Source organism: Scyliorhinus torazame, chromosome 3, assembly GCF_047496885.1.
Source record: "Scyliorhinus torazame isolate Kashiwa2021f chromosome 3, sScyTor2.1, whole genome shotgun sequence".
NCBI classification, from domain to species: domain Eukaryota; kingdom Metazoa; phylum Chordata; class Chondrichthyes; order Carcharhiniformes; family Scyliorhinidae; genus Scyliorhinus; species Scyliorhinus torazame.
The window spans coordinates 279,406,042-279,419,680 of NC_092709.1; the positions used below are offsets into that span (position 1 = coordinate 279,406,042).

A 13,639-nucleotide genomic window follows, 5' to 3' on the forward strand; every position below is an offset into this window, starting at 1 on the left:
CTTTTCTAGAATTGTGGGTGAGATCTTTCAAATGAGTTTTGGTGTGTGCCATTGACATTTGATAAATAATACAGCTCAATTATCCTTTACCTAAAACCCTTGGGGTCAATTGCATTTTGATGTTCTAATATTTTCAGTTTTCAGATCTACCGTATATACTTGCATTACAATAGCCTGAGCTAGCTATAGTCAACAAATACCGTTGTTTCTCCATTTGCCAGCTCTCTCACACCCTAGTACTTAGCTGTTGACAAACTAATATATTACATTGCTTTATTAACGTATAAATTAATTACATAGCCATTCAAAAAAAATAGGTTTTTGGATGTATTTGGTTTTTGGATGCACAGGTAAAGGATATTTGACCGATACATAAAGCTAACTAGGCATTTTGACCAGCAGAAAAATCTAGTTTTCGCATCCCAGTGTTTTGCAACATTAATGAAACCATTGAGAGTCAAATGTTTCATTTGCAGGAGAATTTGATGTTTGATTTACACATGGTGCCGTGGGTGGACAGAGCGAGCAAGCAAGATCGTTGATGGCCAATAGCATTCAACTGGATCTGTGAAAACTCTGTAACTGATCAAATGAATCATCAGTAGAATGAATAGAGAATTACAATTACATATCTAAACCAGTGAATGGCTATCCCCTCCCCAAGCTTTTTGTTTAATTGATAAAGGCCTGGCAATACCTTGACCTATCAGAGCTGACCTGCCTGGACTGAATTTAAGCAAAGGCTTCGCAGGAATGGTGCATTCTCCAGTGCAGCACCTCTACCAATCAGTACACTCTTCTCGTGCAGTATAAATTGTTGCTCGCTTTAAGATTTGATATCCTTGTAATTCTGTTCTGATCAATTCAAGATGAAAAGCTTCGACAGCATGTCCTTTTTTCAGAAATATTGAAGTTCTGCAGTGAGAGTGAGGGTAACTACCCTTGACATCAAAGTCACATTTAATCAAGCGTGATATCCAGGAGCCTTGTAAAACTGGAATCACTGGGAATCAGGAAGAACCCTCACTTGATGGGAGTATGGCTGAACGCAAAAGATGGTTGTGGCTATTGGACCACACTCCCCTGAAAAACTCCTTCAGTGATGTTCTACAGCTTAGTGTCATCGGCTCAACCATCTTCAGCTGCTTCATCAATGGCCTTCCTTCATAAGCCAGAAGTGGGGACGTTCACTGATGATTGGGCAATGCTCAGTACCATTCACAACTCCTCAGATAGTGAAATAGGCTACAACTCGTCAGATACTGAAATAGACCAAGTCCAAATGCAGAAAGACCTGGACAATATCCTGGCTTGAGTTGTTAAGTGGCAAGTAACATTTGTGCCACACAAGTGCCAGCAATGACTATCTCCAACAAGATAGAATCTAACCATTGACCCTTGACATTCAATGGCATTACCTTCACTGAACTCCCTACTATCAACATATTGGGGGTTACCATTGACCAAAACTAAACTGGATGAACCATATAAAGGCTGACAGGTTAGAGGCTAGGAATCCTGCGGTGAGTAACTCCCCTCCTGACTCTCCCAATCCTGCCCTCCATCTACAAGGCACAAGTCAGGAGTGTGATGGAATATTCTCCATTTGCCTGGATGAGTGCAACACTCGGAAGCTCAACACCATCCAAGACAAAGTAGCCCACTTGATTGGCACCCCTTCTATAAATATTCATTCCCACCATCACTGACGCACAGTAGCAGCGTGTGTTCCATCTAGAAGTTGCACTTCAGGAGCTCATGAAAGCTCTTTAAACATCATCTTCCAAACCCACAAGCACTACCATCTAGATGGACAAGGGCAGCAGATATATGGGATCACCACCACCTGAAAGTTCCCCTCCAAACCACTCCCCATCCTGACTTGGATATATATCACCGTTTCTTCACTTGCTGAGTCAAAATCCTGGAATTCCATCCCTACCTGTATTGTGGGTGTACCGACACCACATGGACTGTAACAGTTACAGAAGGCAGCTCACCACCACCTTCTCGACAACAATTGGGGATGGGCAATAAATGCTGGCCTAGCCAGTGAAGCTCGCATAACAAAATGAATGAAATAAAAACTACTCGGTGATTAATTACATATATAATTACATAAGATGCTACAAAGGGGATATAAATCTGACCTTCGCATACTTCCACCCAATAACCTAGCATCAACATTGGTCCACTGCTTAGATTGATTGTTATTTGAACCACAGTGATACCTGTAAAACACTACATCAATAACTTAAATTTAAATGGGGCCTTTAATGTAATGAAATATCCCAAGGCACTTTGATGGAGCATTATGAAGCAAAATTTGTCACTAAGCCATATATTTTGTGAAAAAACCTAGAAGAACAAGGGTAGCAGCTGGAACAAGTTACACACCATCTTCGCTTGGAATTATTGCCATTCGTTCACTGCCACTGTCAAAGTCCTGGAACTCTATTCCTTGTAACATTGTGCGTACAACTGCACCTAGATCGGCTGCAGCTGTTCAAAGTGATACTTCATCATAACCTCCAGAGTAATTAGGGATGAGCAATAGTTGCCAGTGATGCTCACATGCCATGAACAATTAATAAAATATATTAGTGCAGCTGGGCAAAAGCTTGATCGGAGATAGGTTTTAAGAAAAATAAAGCTTGTCAATCAAATAATGTTTTCCCTTGTGCTCACCTGTTTAACCAAACTAATGAAAGCCTGGCTCTTAGCCCAGTGGGCAGGGATGCATGGGTTGGCATAAGGGATATGAGGGGCCATTGGTGGTGGATGAAGGGCATGATTTGGCATAGGGCGCATTGGCAAGACTTTTGAAATTATCTTTCAAAAGGTTCCTGCGACCAGACTATGATCCACAGCTCCTCTGAGGGACCGTGAACCATGAGAAGTTGGTTTGACTCATGAAAATTGTAGGGTCTAGGGGACACTTCCCTGCAATGGAATCGGCCAGGTCGGGACTGCAGCCCGCAACCGTCTCCTGTTATTGTGAAAATTGGGGGTACCAGGAATGGGGGGTGGTAATCATGGAATTGGGCCCCTCCGCCATTTTTAAAGGTCCGCGAAGTCTGCCTGATTCAGTGAAAATGCAGCCCGTAAATGTGAATCCAATTTGGTAAAGCTCCTCTAGTTACAAATGGAAGGTTCTCGGTTTTTCTTTCGCATCTATTGGGGTTGGGAAGTAGGCCTTGGCCTATTTCTCACCTAATTGCTTCTCCCCACACATTTCTCAACTATCTGAATTGTTTGATCTAGAATGCTGTCAAACATGTCATGGCAATGCCTTACTAAGGACACAATTTACAGTAAAATATTTAAATCAGTACCTGAAATAATTTCCTGGCTAAACAATATTTTATAGTTTTGCATTCTGTCAACTGTCATTCTGTTAAGCGTTGTGAAACTTTCCCCATGTTCTGTCTTTCCTCAGGACCTGTCCTCTGCTTTTGCAGAAAGGGTGGGCTGAAGTACGGCCAATGGCCTATTTCCAAGTTATAAATTGCATGTAATTACCATAAAAATCAAACAAAAAAATGGAATGTCTGACAAAGAACAGCCTCCAGCAGTCCCCTTAAGGACCACCAGTTAGACATTCAGTTACACTGGTTAGTGCATATGTTCTCAATTCTCTGTCCAATGGGAAACTAAAATTGCATTAGGGTCCTAAGCACCGTCCAGGGCTACGATTTCAATACATCCATGAGATTCCTGCCTGCTCTCGGTGACATTGCTGGTCATTTATTTTAAATATTCACCTGATGAAGGAGCTGCGCTCCGAAAGCTAGTGATTCAAAACAAACCTGTTGGACTTTAACCTGGTGTTGTAAGCCTTCTATCTATTTTAAAGCCCCTCATAAATTGTACCGTGAGCCAAGGCAGGTGTACGTTCTCACCTTGCTACTGCTCTGCAGCATTTTCAACCCAAAACAATTGAGAAATATGGTATCTGCGAGTCAACTATGTTACAGTAAGTAACTTCCTTTTCAGGATCAATTCATTTTGAGGAAGAGTGCAATTGTGAAAGAAATGTTACGTTATTCCCAAATAGATTTGATAGAATAGTTCAGATAGGACTGACTTTTGTTTGTTGCAAATAACAAACATATGGCATCCTCTAGTGGCTCAGGAGTGCCACACATCAGTTTCCAATAAATTTATTTTCAGCTAAGCCATGGATTATTGTCTCCGTGCCATTGGAGTCATATATTCTAAAATTACAGTTATGATTAATAGTTTGGATCGAGTTCTTAGAATAGAGCTGGTTTTGCTACATTGCCCTTCAGGGGGTCTGCTTTATTAGCATACACAGAAAGGGCTTTAAGTTTTTCTATGTAAAATGTTCTTTGTTACTGAATATTCCATTTCCCTTACTGGCCTCCCCGAACAGGCGCCAGAATGTGGCGACTAGGTGCTTTTCACAGTAACTTCATTGACGCCTACTTGTGACAATAAACAATTATTATTATTACTATTTATGATTTTCACCACTTTTCTGATGCATTAATCTTAGGGCAACGACATAAAAGGTAAAGTTATTTTTCAGCTCATTGCAGTTAGAAGTAGAGAAATGGTTTGCCCTTTACTCAGTAAAAGTCACTGCACTAGTAATCCAGCAACCCAGGCTAATGCTCTGGAGATATGGGTTCAAATCCCACCACGGCAGCTTGTGGAATTTAAATTCAATTAATAAATCTGGAATATAAAGCCAGTCTCAGTCATGGTGACTATGATAGCTATCGTTGTTTCTTGTAGAAGTCCACCTTAATGCCCTTTAGGGAAGGAAATCTGCCTTCCTTTCTTGCTCTGCCGACACGTGACTCAAAATCTACAGTGATGTGGTTGATTCGTAATTGCTCTCTGAAATGACCAAGCAAGGGCAATTAGGAATGGGCAACAAAGGCAGACCTTGCTGGTAATTAGTAACACTTCAGTTGGACCTAGACTGGTGAAATGGGAATGATAATAATATTTATTGTCACAAGTAGGCAGATGAAATTCAGTAAAGTGTCAAGATATCTATTTTCATCGGCAGCTGGTAGCTCATCGGTGCTGGTTTAGTACAGTGGGCTAAACAGCTGGCTTATACATAAGAACTAGGAACAGGAGTAGGCCATCTGGCCCCTCGAGCCTGCTCCGCCATTTAATGAGATCATGGCTGATCTTTGTGGACTCAGCTCCACTCTCCGGCCCGTACACCATATCCCCAAATCTCTTTATTCTTTAGAAAGGCATCTATCTTTTTCTTAAAAACATTTAAAGAAGGAGCCTCAACTGCTTCACTGGGCAAGGAATTCCAGAGATTCACAACCCTTTGGGTGAAGAAGTTCCTCCTACACTCCGTCCTAAATCTACCTCCCCTTATTTTGAGGCTATGCCCCCTAGTTCTGCTTTTCCCGACCAGTGGAAACAACCTGCCCGCATCTATCCTATCTATTCCCTTCATAATTTTATATGTCTCAATAAGATTCCCCCCGCATCCTTCTAAACTTCAATGAGTACAGTCCCAGTCTACTCAACCTCTCGTCATAATCTAATCCCCTCAACTCCGGGATCAACCTAGTGAATCTCCTCTGCACTCCCTCCAGTGCCAATATGTCCTTTCTCAGGTAAGGAGACCAAAACTGAACACAATACTCCAGGTGTGGCCTCACTAACACCTTATACAATTGCAGCATAACCTCACTAGTCTTGAACTCCATCCCTCTAGCAATGAAAGACAAAACTCGATTAGCCTTCTTAATCACCTGTTGCACCTGCACACCAACTTTTTGCGACTCGTGCACCAGCACACCCAGGTCCCTCTGCACAGCAGCATGTTTTAACATCTTACCGTTTAAATAATAATCCATTCTGCTGTTATTCCTCCCAAAATGGATAGCCTCGCACTTGGCAACATTGAATTCCATCTGCCAGACCCTAGCCCATTCACCTAACCTATCTAAATCCTTCTGCAGACTTCCGGTATCCTCTGCCCTTTTTGCTTTACCACTCATCTTAGTGTCGCCTGCAAACTTTGACACATTGCACTTGGTCCCAACTCCAAATCGTCTATGTAAATTGTGAACAACTGCGGGCCCAACACTGATCCTTGAGGGACCCCACTAGTTACAGGTTGCCAACCAGAGACACACCCATTTATCCCCACTCTCTGCTTTCTGTTAGTTAACCAATCCTGTACCCATGCTACCACTTTACCCTCAATGCCATGCATCTTTAGTTTATGCAGCAACCTTTTGTGTGGCACCTTGTCAAAGGCTTTCTGGAAATCCAGATATACCACATCCAATGGCTCCCCGTTATCTACTGCACTGGTAACGTCCTCAAAAATTCTACCAAATTAGTCAGACACGACCTACCCTTTGTGAACCCATGCTGTGTCTGTCCAATGGGACAATTTCCCTCCAGGTGCCCCGCTATTTCCTCCTTAATGATAGATTCCAGCATTTTCCCTACAACCGAAGTTAAGCTTACCGGCCTATAATTACCCGCTTTCTGCCGACCTCCTTTTTTAAACAGTGGTGTCACGTTTGCTACTTTCCAATCCTCTGGGACCACCCCAGAGTCTAGTGAATTTTGATAAATTATCACTAGTGCATTTACAATTTCCCTAGCCATCTCTTTTAACACTCTGGGATGCATCCCATCAGGGCCAGGAGACTTGTCTACCTTTAGCCCCATTAGCTTGCCCAATACTGCCTCCTTAGTGATTAGTCATCTCAAGGTCCTCACCTATCATATCCTTATTTCCATCAGTCACTGGCATGTTATTTGTGTCCTCCATAAGACATAGGAGCGGAAGTAAGGCAATTCGGCCCATCGAGTCCACTCCACCATTCAATCATGGCTGATTTCAACTCCATTTACCCGTTCTCTCTCCATAGCCCTTAATTCCTCGAGAAATCAAGAATTTATCAACTTCTGTCTTAAAGACACTCAACGTCCCGGCCTCCACCGCCCTCTGTGGCAATGAATTCCACAGACCCACCACTCTCTGGCTGAAGAAATTTCTCCTCATCTCTGTTCTAAAGTGGCTCCCTTTTATTCTAAGGCTGTGCCCCCGGGTCCTAGTCTCCCCTGCTAATGGAAACAACTTCCCTACATCCACCCTATCTAAGCCATTCATTATCTTGTAAGTTTCTATTAGATCTCCCCTCAACCTCCTAAACTCCAATGAATATAATCCCAGGATCCTCAGATGTTCATCGTATGTTAGGCCTACCATTCCTGGGATCATCCGTGTGAATCTCCGCTGGACCCGCTCCAGTGCCAGTATGTCCTTCCTGAGGTGTGGGGCCCAAAATTGTTCACAGTATTCTAAATGGGGCCTAACTAATGCTTTATAAAGCTTCAGAAGTACATCCCTGCTTTTATATTCCAAGCCTCTTGAGATGAATGACAACATTGCATTTGCTTTCTTAATTACGGACTCAACCTGCAAGTTTACCTTTAGAGAATCCTGGACTAGGACTCCCAAGTCCCTTTGCACTTCAGCATTATGAATTTTGTCACTGTTTAGAAAATAGTCCATGCCTCTATTCTTTTTTCCAAAGTGCAAGACCTCGCACTTGCCCACGTTGAATTTCATCAGCCATTTCTTGGACCACTCTCCTAAACTGTCTAAATCTTTCTGCAGCCTCCCCACCTCCTCCATACTACCTGCCCCTCCACCTATCTTTGTATCATCGGCAAACTTAGCCAGAATGCCCCCAGTCCCGTCATCTAGATCGTTAATATATAAAGAGAACAGCTGTGGCCCCAACACTGAACCCTGCGGGACACCACTCGTCACCAGTTGCCATTCCGAAAAAGAACCTTTTATCCCAACTCTCTGCCTTCTGCCTCACAGCCAATCATCAATCCATGTTAGTACCTTGCCTCGAATACCATGGGCCCTTATTTTACTCAGCAGTCTCCTGTGAGGCACCTTATCAAAGGCCTTTTGGAAGTCAAGATAGATAACATCCATTGGCTCTCCTTGGTCTAACCTATTTGTTATCTCTTCAAAGAACTCTAACAGGTTTGTCAGGCACGACTTCCCCTTACTAAATCCATGCTGACTTGTCCTAATCCGACCCTGCACTTCCAAGAATTTAGAAATCTCATCCTTAACAATGGATTCTAGAATCTTGCCAACAACCGAGGTTAGGCTAATTGGCCTATAATTTTCCATCTTTTTCCTTGTTCCCTTCTTGAACAGGGGGGTTACTACAGCGATTTTCCAATCCTCTGGGACTTTCCCTGACTCCAGTGACTTTTGAAAGATCAGAACTAACGCCTCCACTATTTCTTCAGCTATCTCCTTTAGAGCTCTAGGATGTAGTCCATCTAGGCCCGGAGATTTATCAATTTTTAGACCTCTTAGTTTCTCTAGCACTTTCTCCTTTGTGATGGCTACCATATTCAACTCTGCCCCCTGACTCTCCGGAATTGTTGGGATATTACTCATGTCTTCTACTGTGAAGACTGACGCAAAGTACTTATTTAGTTCCTCAGCTATTTCCTTGTCTCCCATCACAAAATTACCAGCGTCATTTTGGAGCGGCCCAATGTCAACTTTTGCGCCTCGTTTGTTTTTAATGCATTTAAAGAAACTTTTACTATCATTCCTAATGTTACTGGCTAGCCTACCTTCATATTTGATCCTCTCTTTCCTTATTTCTCTCTTTGTTATCCTCTGTTTGTTTTTGTAGCCTTCCCAATCTTCTGACTTCCCACTACTCTTTGCCACATTATAGGCTTTCTCTTTTGCTTTGATGCATTCCCTAACTTCCTTTGTCAGCCATGGCTGCCTAATCCCCCCTCTGATAACCTTTCTTTTCTTTGGGATGAACCTCTGTACTGTGTCCTCAATTACTCCCAGAAACTCCTGCCATTGCTGTTCTACTGTCTTTCCCACAAGGCTCTGCTCCCAGTCGATTTTCGTCAGTTCCTCCCTCATGCCCATGTAGTTACCTTTATTTAAGTGTAACACCTTTACATCTGATTCTACCTTCTTTCTTTCAAATTGGAGATTGAATTCTACCATATTATGATCACTGCCTCCTAAGTGCTCCCTTACTTTAAGATCTTTAATCAAGTCTGGCTCATTACATAACACTAAGTCCAGAATGGCCTGTTCCCTCGTGGGCTCCATCACAAGCTGTTCCAAAAAGCCCTCCTGTAAACATTCAATGAATTCCCTTTCCTTGGGTCCACTGGCAGCATTATTTACCCAGTCCACCTGCATATTGAAGTCCCCCATGATCACTGTGACCTTGCCTTTCTGACATGCACTTTCTATTTCGTGGTGCATTTTGTGCCCCCGGTCCTGGCCACTGTTAGGAGGCCTGTACATAACTCCCATTATGGTTTTTTTGCCTTTGTGGTTCCTCAACTCTACCCACACAGACTCCACATCATCTGACCCTATGTCATTTAGTGCTATTGATTTAATTTCATTCCTAATTAACAAGGCAACCCCGCCCCCTCTGCCCACCTCCCTTTCTTTTAGATAGGTTGTGAATCCCTGGATGTTTAAATGCCAGTCCTGAACCCCCTGCAACCATGTCTCTGTGATGCCTACCACATCATACCTGCCAGTCACAATCTGGGCCACAAGCTCATCTACCTTGTTCCGTACACTGCGCGCATTTAAATATAGCACCTTTAATTCTCTATTGACCGTCCCTTTTTGTTTTCTTAGTGTGGTGGACCTTGGTTTACTGAGCCTTTCCATACACTGTGTCATATTTTGTGGGATGGGGACTATCGTAACCTCTCCTGAGTTTTGTCTTTTCGTGCTTTTTTGTATACCTAAGCAGCTACGCTTCCCACTGATTACTTCACCTCTTGGTTCCCCTACTTTCCCTTCCCCCCCAATCTTTAGTTTAAAGTCCTATTGACCACCCTATTTATTCTTTTCGCCAGAACACTGGTCCCAGCTCGGTTCAGGTGGAGACCATCCCAACAGTATAGGTACCCCCTGTCCCAAAACTGATGCCAGTGTCCCATGAAAAGGAACCCCTCTTTCCCACACCACTCTTTCAGCCACGTGTTAACTTCCCTGATTCTTGCCTCCCTGTGCCAATTTGCACGTGGCTCGGGCAGTAATCCGGAGATTATGACCCTTGAGGACCTGTTTTTTAATTTGAATCCTAGCTCTTTATAATCTCTAAACAGGTCCTCTTTCCTAGACTTGCCTATGTTGTTGGTACCGACATGGACCACAACAACTGGATCCTCCCCCTCCCTCTCCAGTATCCTTTCAAGCCGGTCAGAGATGTCCCGCACCCTAGCACCGGGCAGGCAACATACCATGCGGGACTCTTTATCCTGCTCACAAAGGATACGATCTATCCCCCTGATAATAGAATCCCCTACAACTACAACTTGCCTATTTACTCCCTCCCCTTGAATGGCCTGCTGAACCACGGTGCCTTGGTCAGCTGACTCATCCTTCCTGCAGCCCTGTTCGCCATCCACACAGGGAGCAAGTGCCTCATACCTGTTGGACATAGTCAAGGGCTGAGGCTCCTGAGTTCCTGACTGCTGGTTCCCTTTACCTTCCTGACTTGCAGTCACACCCTGCTGTCCCTGGCCACTGGCAGGATTTAAACTACTTTGACAGGTGTGACTGCCTCCTGAAACACAGTGTCCAGGTAAGTCTCCCCCTCCCAGGTGTGCCTCAGTGTTTGAAGCTCAGACTCCAGCTCATCAATTCTGAGCCAGAGCTCTTCGAGCAGCCAACACTTACTGCAGATGTGGTCGCTGCAGCTCGCAATGGGATCTGCCAGCTCCCACATCAAGCAGCTCAAGCACATCACCTGACCAGCCATCACTAATTAATTAATTAGTTTAATTTAAGTTTGAGTTTAGCTGTGTTTTTTTAATTTGGGGCAGATTTGCTATCAACCACTCAGATCACAGCTTCCCTCTGACGTCACTTTTGGAAAAAAAAACAAGTGGAAAACAGGAAGTTACCGTTAGGTTTTTATACTCACAGAGACTGCTCCTCCTCCTCCGAATGGCTCCCGAAATTAGGCCCGAAGAAAGAGAGAGAACAAAACAGTAGGGAAAAAGCACCTTCTCCCACTCTTCACTGAATTACCTCACTGCACCAAATTACCAAATTCTCACTCGGCCTGTATCTCTCTCACTCAGGCTGTGACTCCTTGACCTGCGCAATGCTTACTAATGTGCGCTTTCAGTCTGTCTTTTATACAGACTTTAGGATGACTCACACTAAAACTTCAAAGAGAAGAAAACAATGTGTACCTTTGTGCCCCTTAACAGGCCTCAGGTGACTGCCAGATAACTGCCTCTCAGCAATTAGGGTGGGGGCAGCTTCAGCCAATCAGTCACTAATCTACACTGCACTTTTAACTGAAAAACAGCAAAATTAGGTTAACCACTTACCTTTCCTGGTTACCTCACTGCACCAAATTACCAAATTCTCACTCGGCCTGTATCTCTCTCACTCAGGCTGTGACTCCTTGACCTGCGCAATGCTCCACTGTGAAGACTGACCCAAAAAACCTGTTCAGCTCCTCAGCCATTTCCCAGTCTCCTATTATTAAATCTCCCTTCTCATCTTCCAAAGGACCAATATTAGCCACTCTTTTTTGTCTTCTATATTTGTAGAAGCTTTTACTATCTGCTTTTATGTTCTGAGCCAGTGTACTTTCATAGTCTACCTTACTCTTCATTATGGCTTTTTTAGTAGCTGTCTGTTGTCCCCTAAAGACTTCCCAGTCCTCTAGTCTCCCACTAATTTTTGCCACTTTGTTTGTTTTTTCCTTCAATTTGATACACTCCCTCACCTCCTTAGATATCCACGGTCGATTTTTCCCCTTTCTACCGTCTTTCTTTTTTGTCGGTATGAACCTTTTCTGAACACTGTGAAAGATCGCTGTGAAAGATTGTAATGCAGAACAAGGCCAGCAGCGCGGGTTCAATTCCCCTACCGGCCTCCCTGAACAGGCGCCGGAATGTGGCGACTAGGGGCTTTTCACAGTAACTTCATTGAAGCCTACTTGTGACAATAAGCAATTATTATTATTATTAAGAATGAAGAAAGGCAATATTTACTAAATGGTACAATTTTAAAAGGGGCACAGGAACAGATGAGGTATTTTTTGTTCAATGGATATGAGAGCCCTATAAGGCTCTGTCTATCCATTGTTCATCCAGAATTGCCTTTGAAAAGGTGGTGGCTGGGGTTCTGTGATAAGATTTAAATTCTCCACAACTATTACATTGTCTGTTTTACAAGCTCCAATAATTCCTTCTTTAATGTTATGACTATTGTTAGGGGGCCTATTAACTATTCTCACCAGCATTTTCTGACCCTTGTTATTCCCATTTTCCTTCCATATTGATTCCACCTCCCGATTTTCTGAGCTAAAATCTTTTCTCACTAATGTCGTTATGCCATCCTTTATTACTAGGGCCACTCCTCCTCCTCCTCCAGTCCGCTTTGCTTTCTGAAATCTAACGGTAAAGATGCCATAGTTCCAGATGACCATAGGCTGCTTTCCCCTTTTAAAAAAAAATTTAGAATTTAGATTACCCAATTCATTTTTTCCAATTAAGGGGCAATTTAGCGTGGCCAATCCACCTACCCTGCACATTTTTGAGTTGTGGGGACGACTGGAAGAATGTGCAAACTCCACACGAACAGTGACCCAGAGCCGGGATCGAACCTGTGACCTCGGCGCCGTGAGGCAGCAATGCTAACCACTGTGCCACCGTGCTGCCCTTGGCTACTTTCCACTGTGAGGTGGAGAGCGGACTAGTGGTTATTTAATCTGAGGACCACCACATCTCAGGTGAACGGCAAAGTTGAGAAGGTGGGACCTTCATGAATAACCTCACCGTACCCTGGAACACTTATTTCCCAGTCTTGGTCACCTTGTAACCATTAGTTTGAAACAATTTCTCTAATTGTGCCACTAGTTCATTTATCTTATTGTGGCTGTTCCTTGCTTTCAGATAAACAACTTCAATTTATTTTTTTTACTATTCCCTGCTTTGATCTTCTTCTCTGATGTACTATTACCAGTGAACACGACTGTTACTTCCTGTCCAATTGGGCATGTCTTTTTACTTTGATCATTGATATACCTCAACTATTACTTCAACGTTTACTGTAAGACCTTACCTTGTGTGCAGCACGGTGGCATAGTGGTTAGCACAATGGCTTCACAGTGCCAAGGTCCCAGGTTCGATTCCCGGCTTGGGTCACTGTCTGTGCGGAGTCTGCATGTTCTCCCTGTGTCTGCATGGGTCTTTTCCAGGTGCTCCGGTTTCCTCCCACAAGTCTCGAAAGACGTGCTATCAGGTATTTTGGACATTCTAAATTCTCCCTCTGTGTAACTGAACAGGCGCCAGAATGTGGCGAATTGGGGCTTTTCACAGTAATTTCATTGCAGTGTTAATGTAAGCCTACTTGTGACAATAACTATTATTATTAGTATTTCTAAATCTCCTTTCACTTGAACCCTCCTCCCCCATTATTCCCTACTTTGACCATATTTGCTAGTGCACTCTCTATTCCTGTCACACTTTGGTTATTAATTCCCATACCCTGCATTATTGCTTTGCCTTTTTAATTTAACTTTCCAAGCTCACACCACAATTTAGTTTAAAGTCC

The 13,639-nt window shown here is 43.4% G+C and overlaps 1 protein-coding gene across 2 annotated transcripts in view; it reads left to right on the forward strand.

The window, feature by feature from the left end:
- The window catches only part of LOC140409134 (interleukin-11 receptor subunit alpha-like), a 174,872-nt gene that overhangs the window by 117,699 nt on the left and 43,534 nt on the right, over positions 1 to 13,639 (forward strand). The window contains exon 12 of one of the 2 annotated variants that reach the window (XM_072497292.1): positions 477 to 2,650. The exons of the other annotated variant lie outside the window; for it this stretch is intronic. The gene's annotated coding sequence lies outside the window, so the exon portion shown is untranslated. Of the gene's footprint in view, positions 1 to 476; positions 2,651 to 13,639 lie in introns of those variants that run through there. 2 annotated transcript variants of the gene reach the window in all.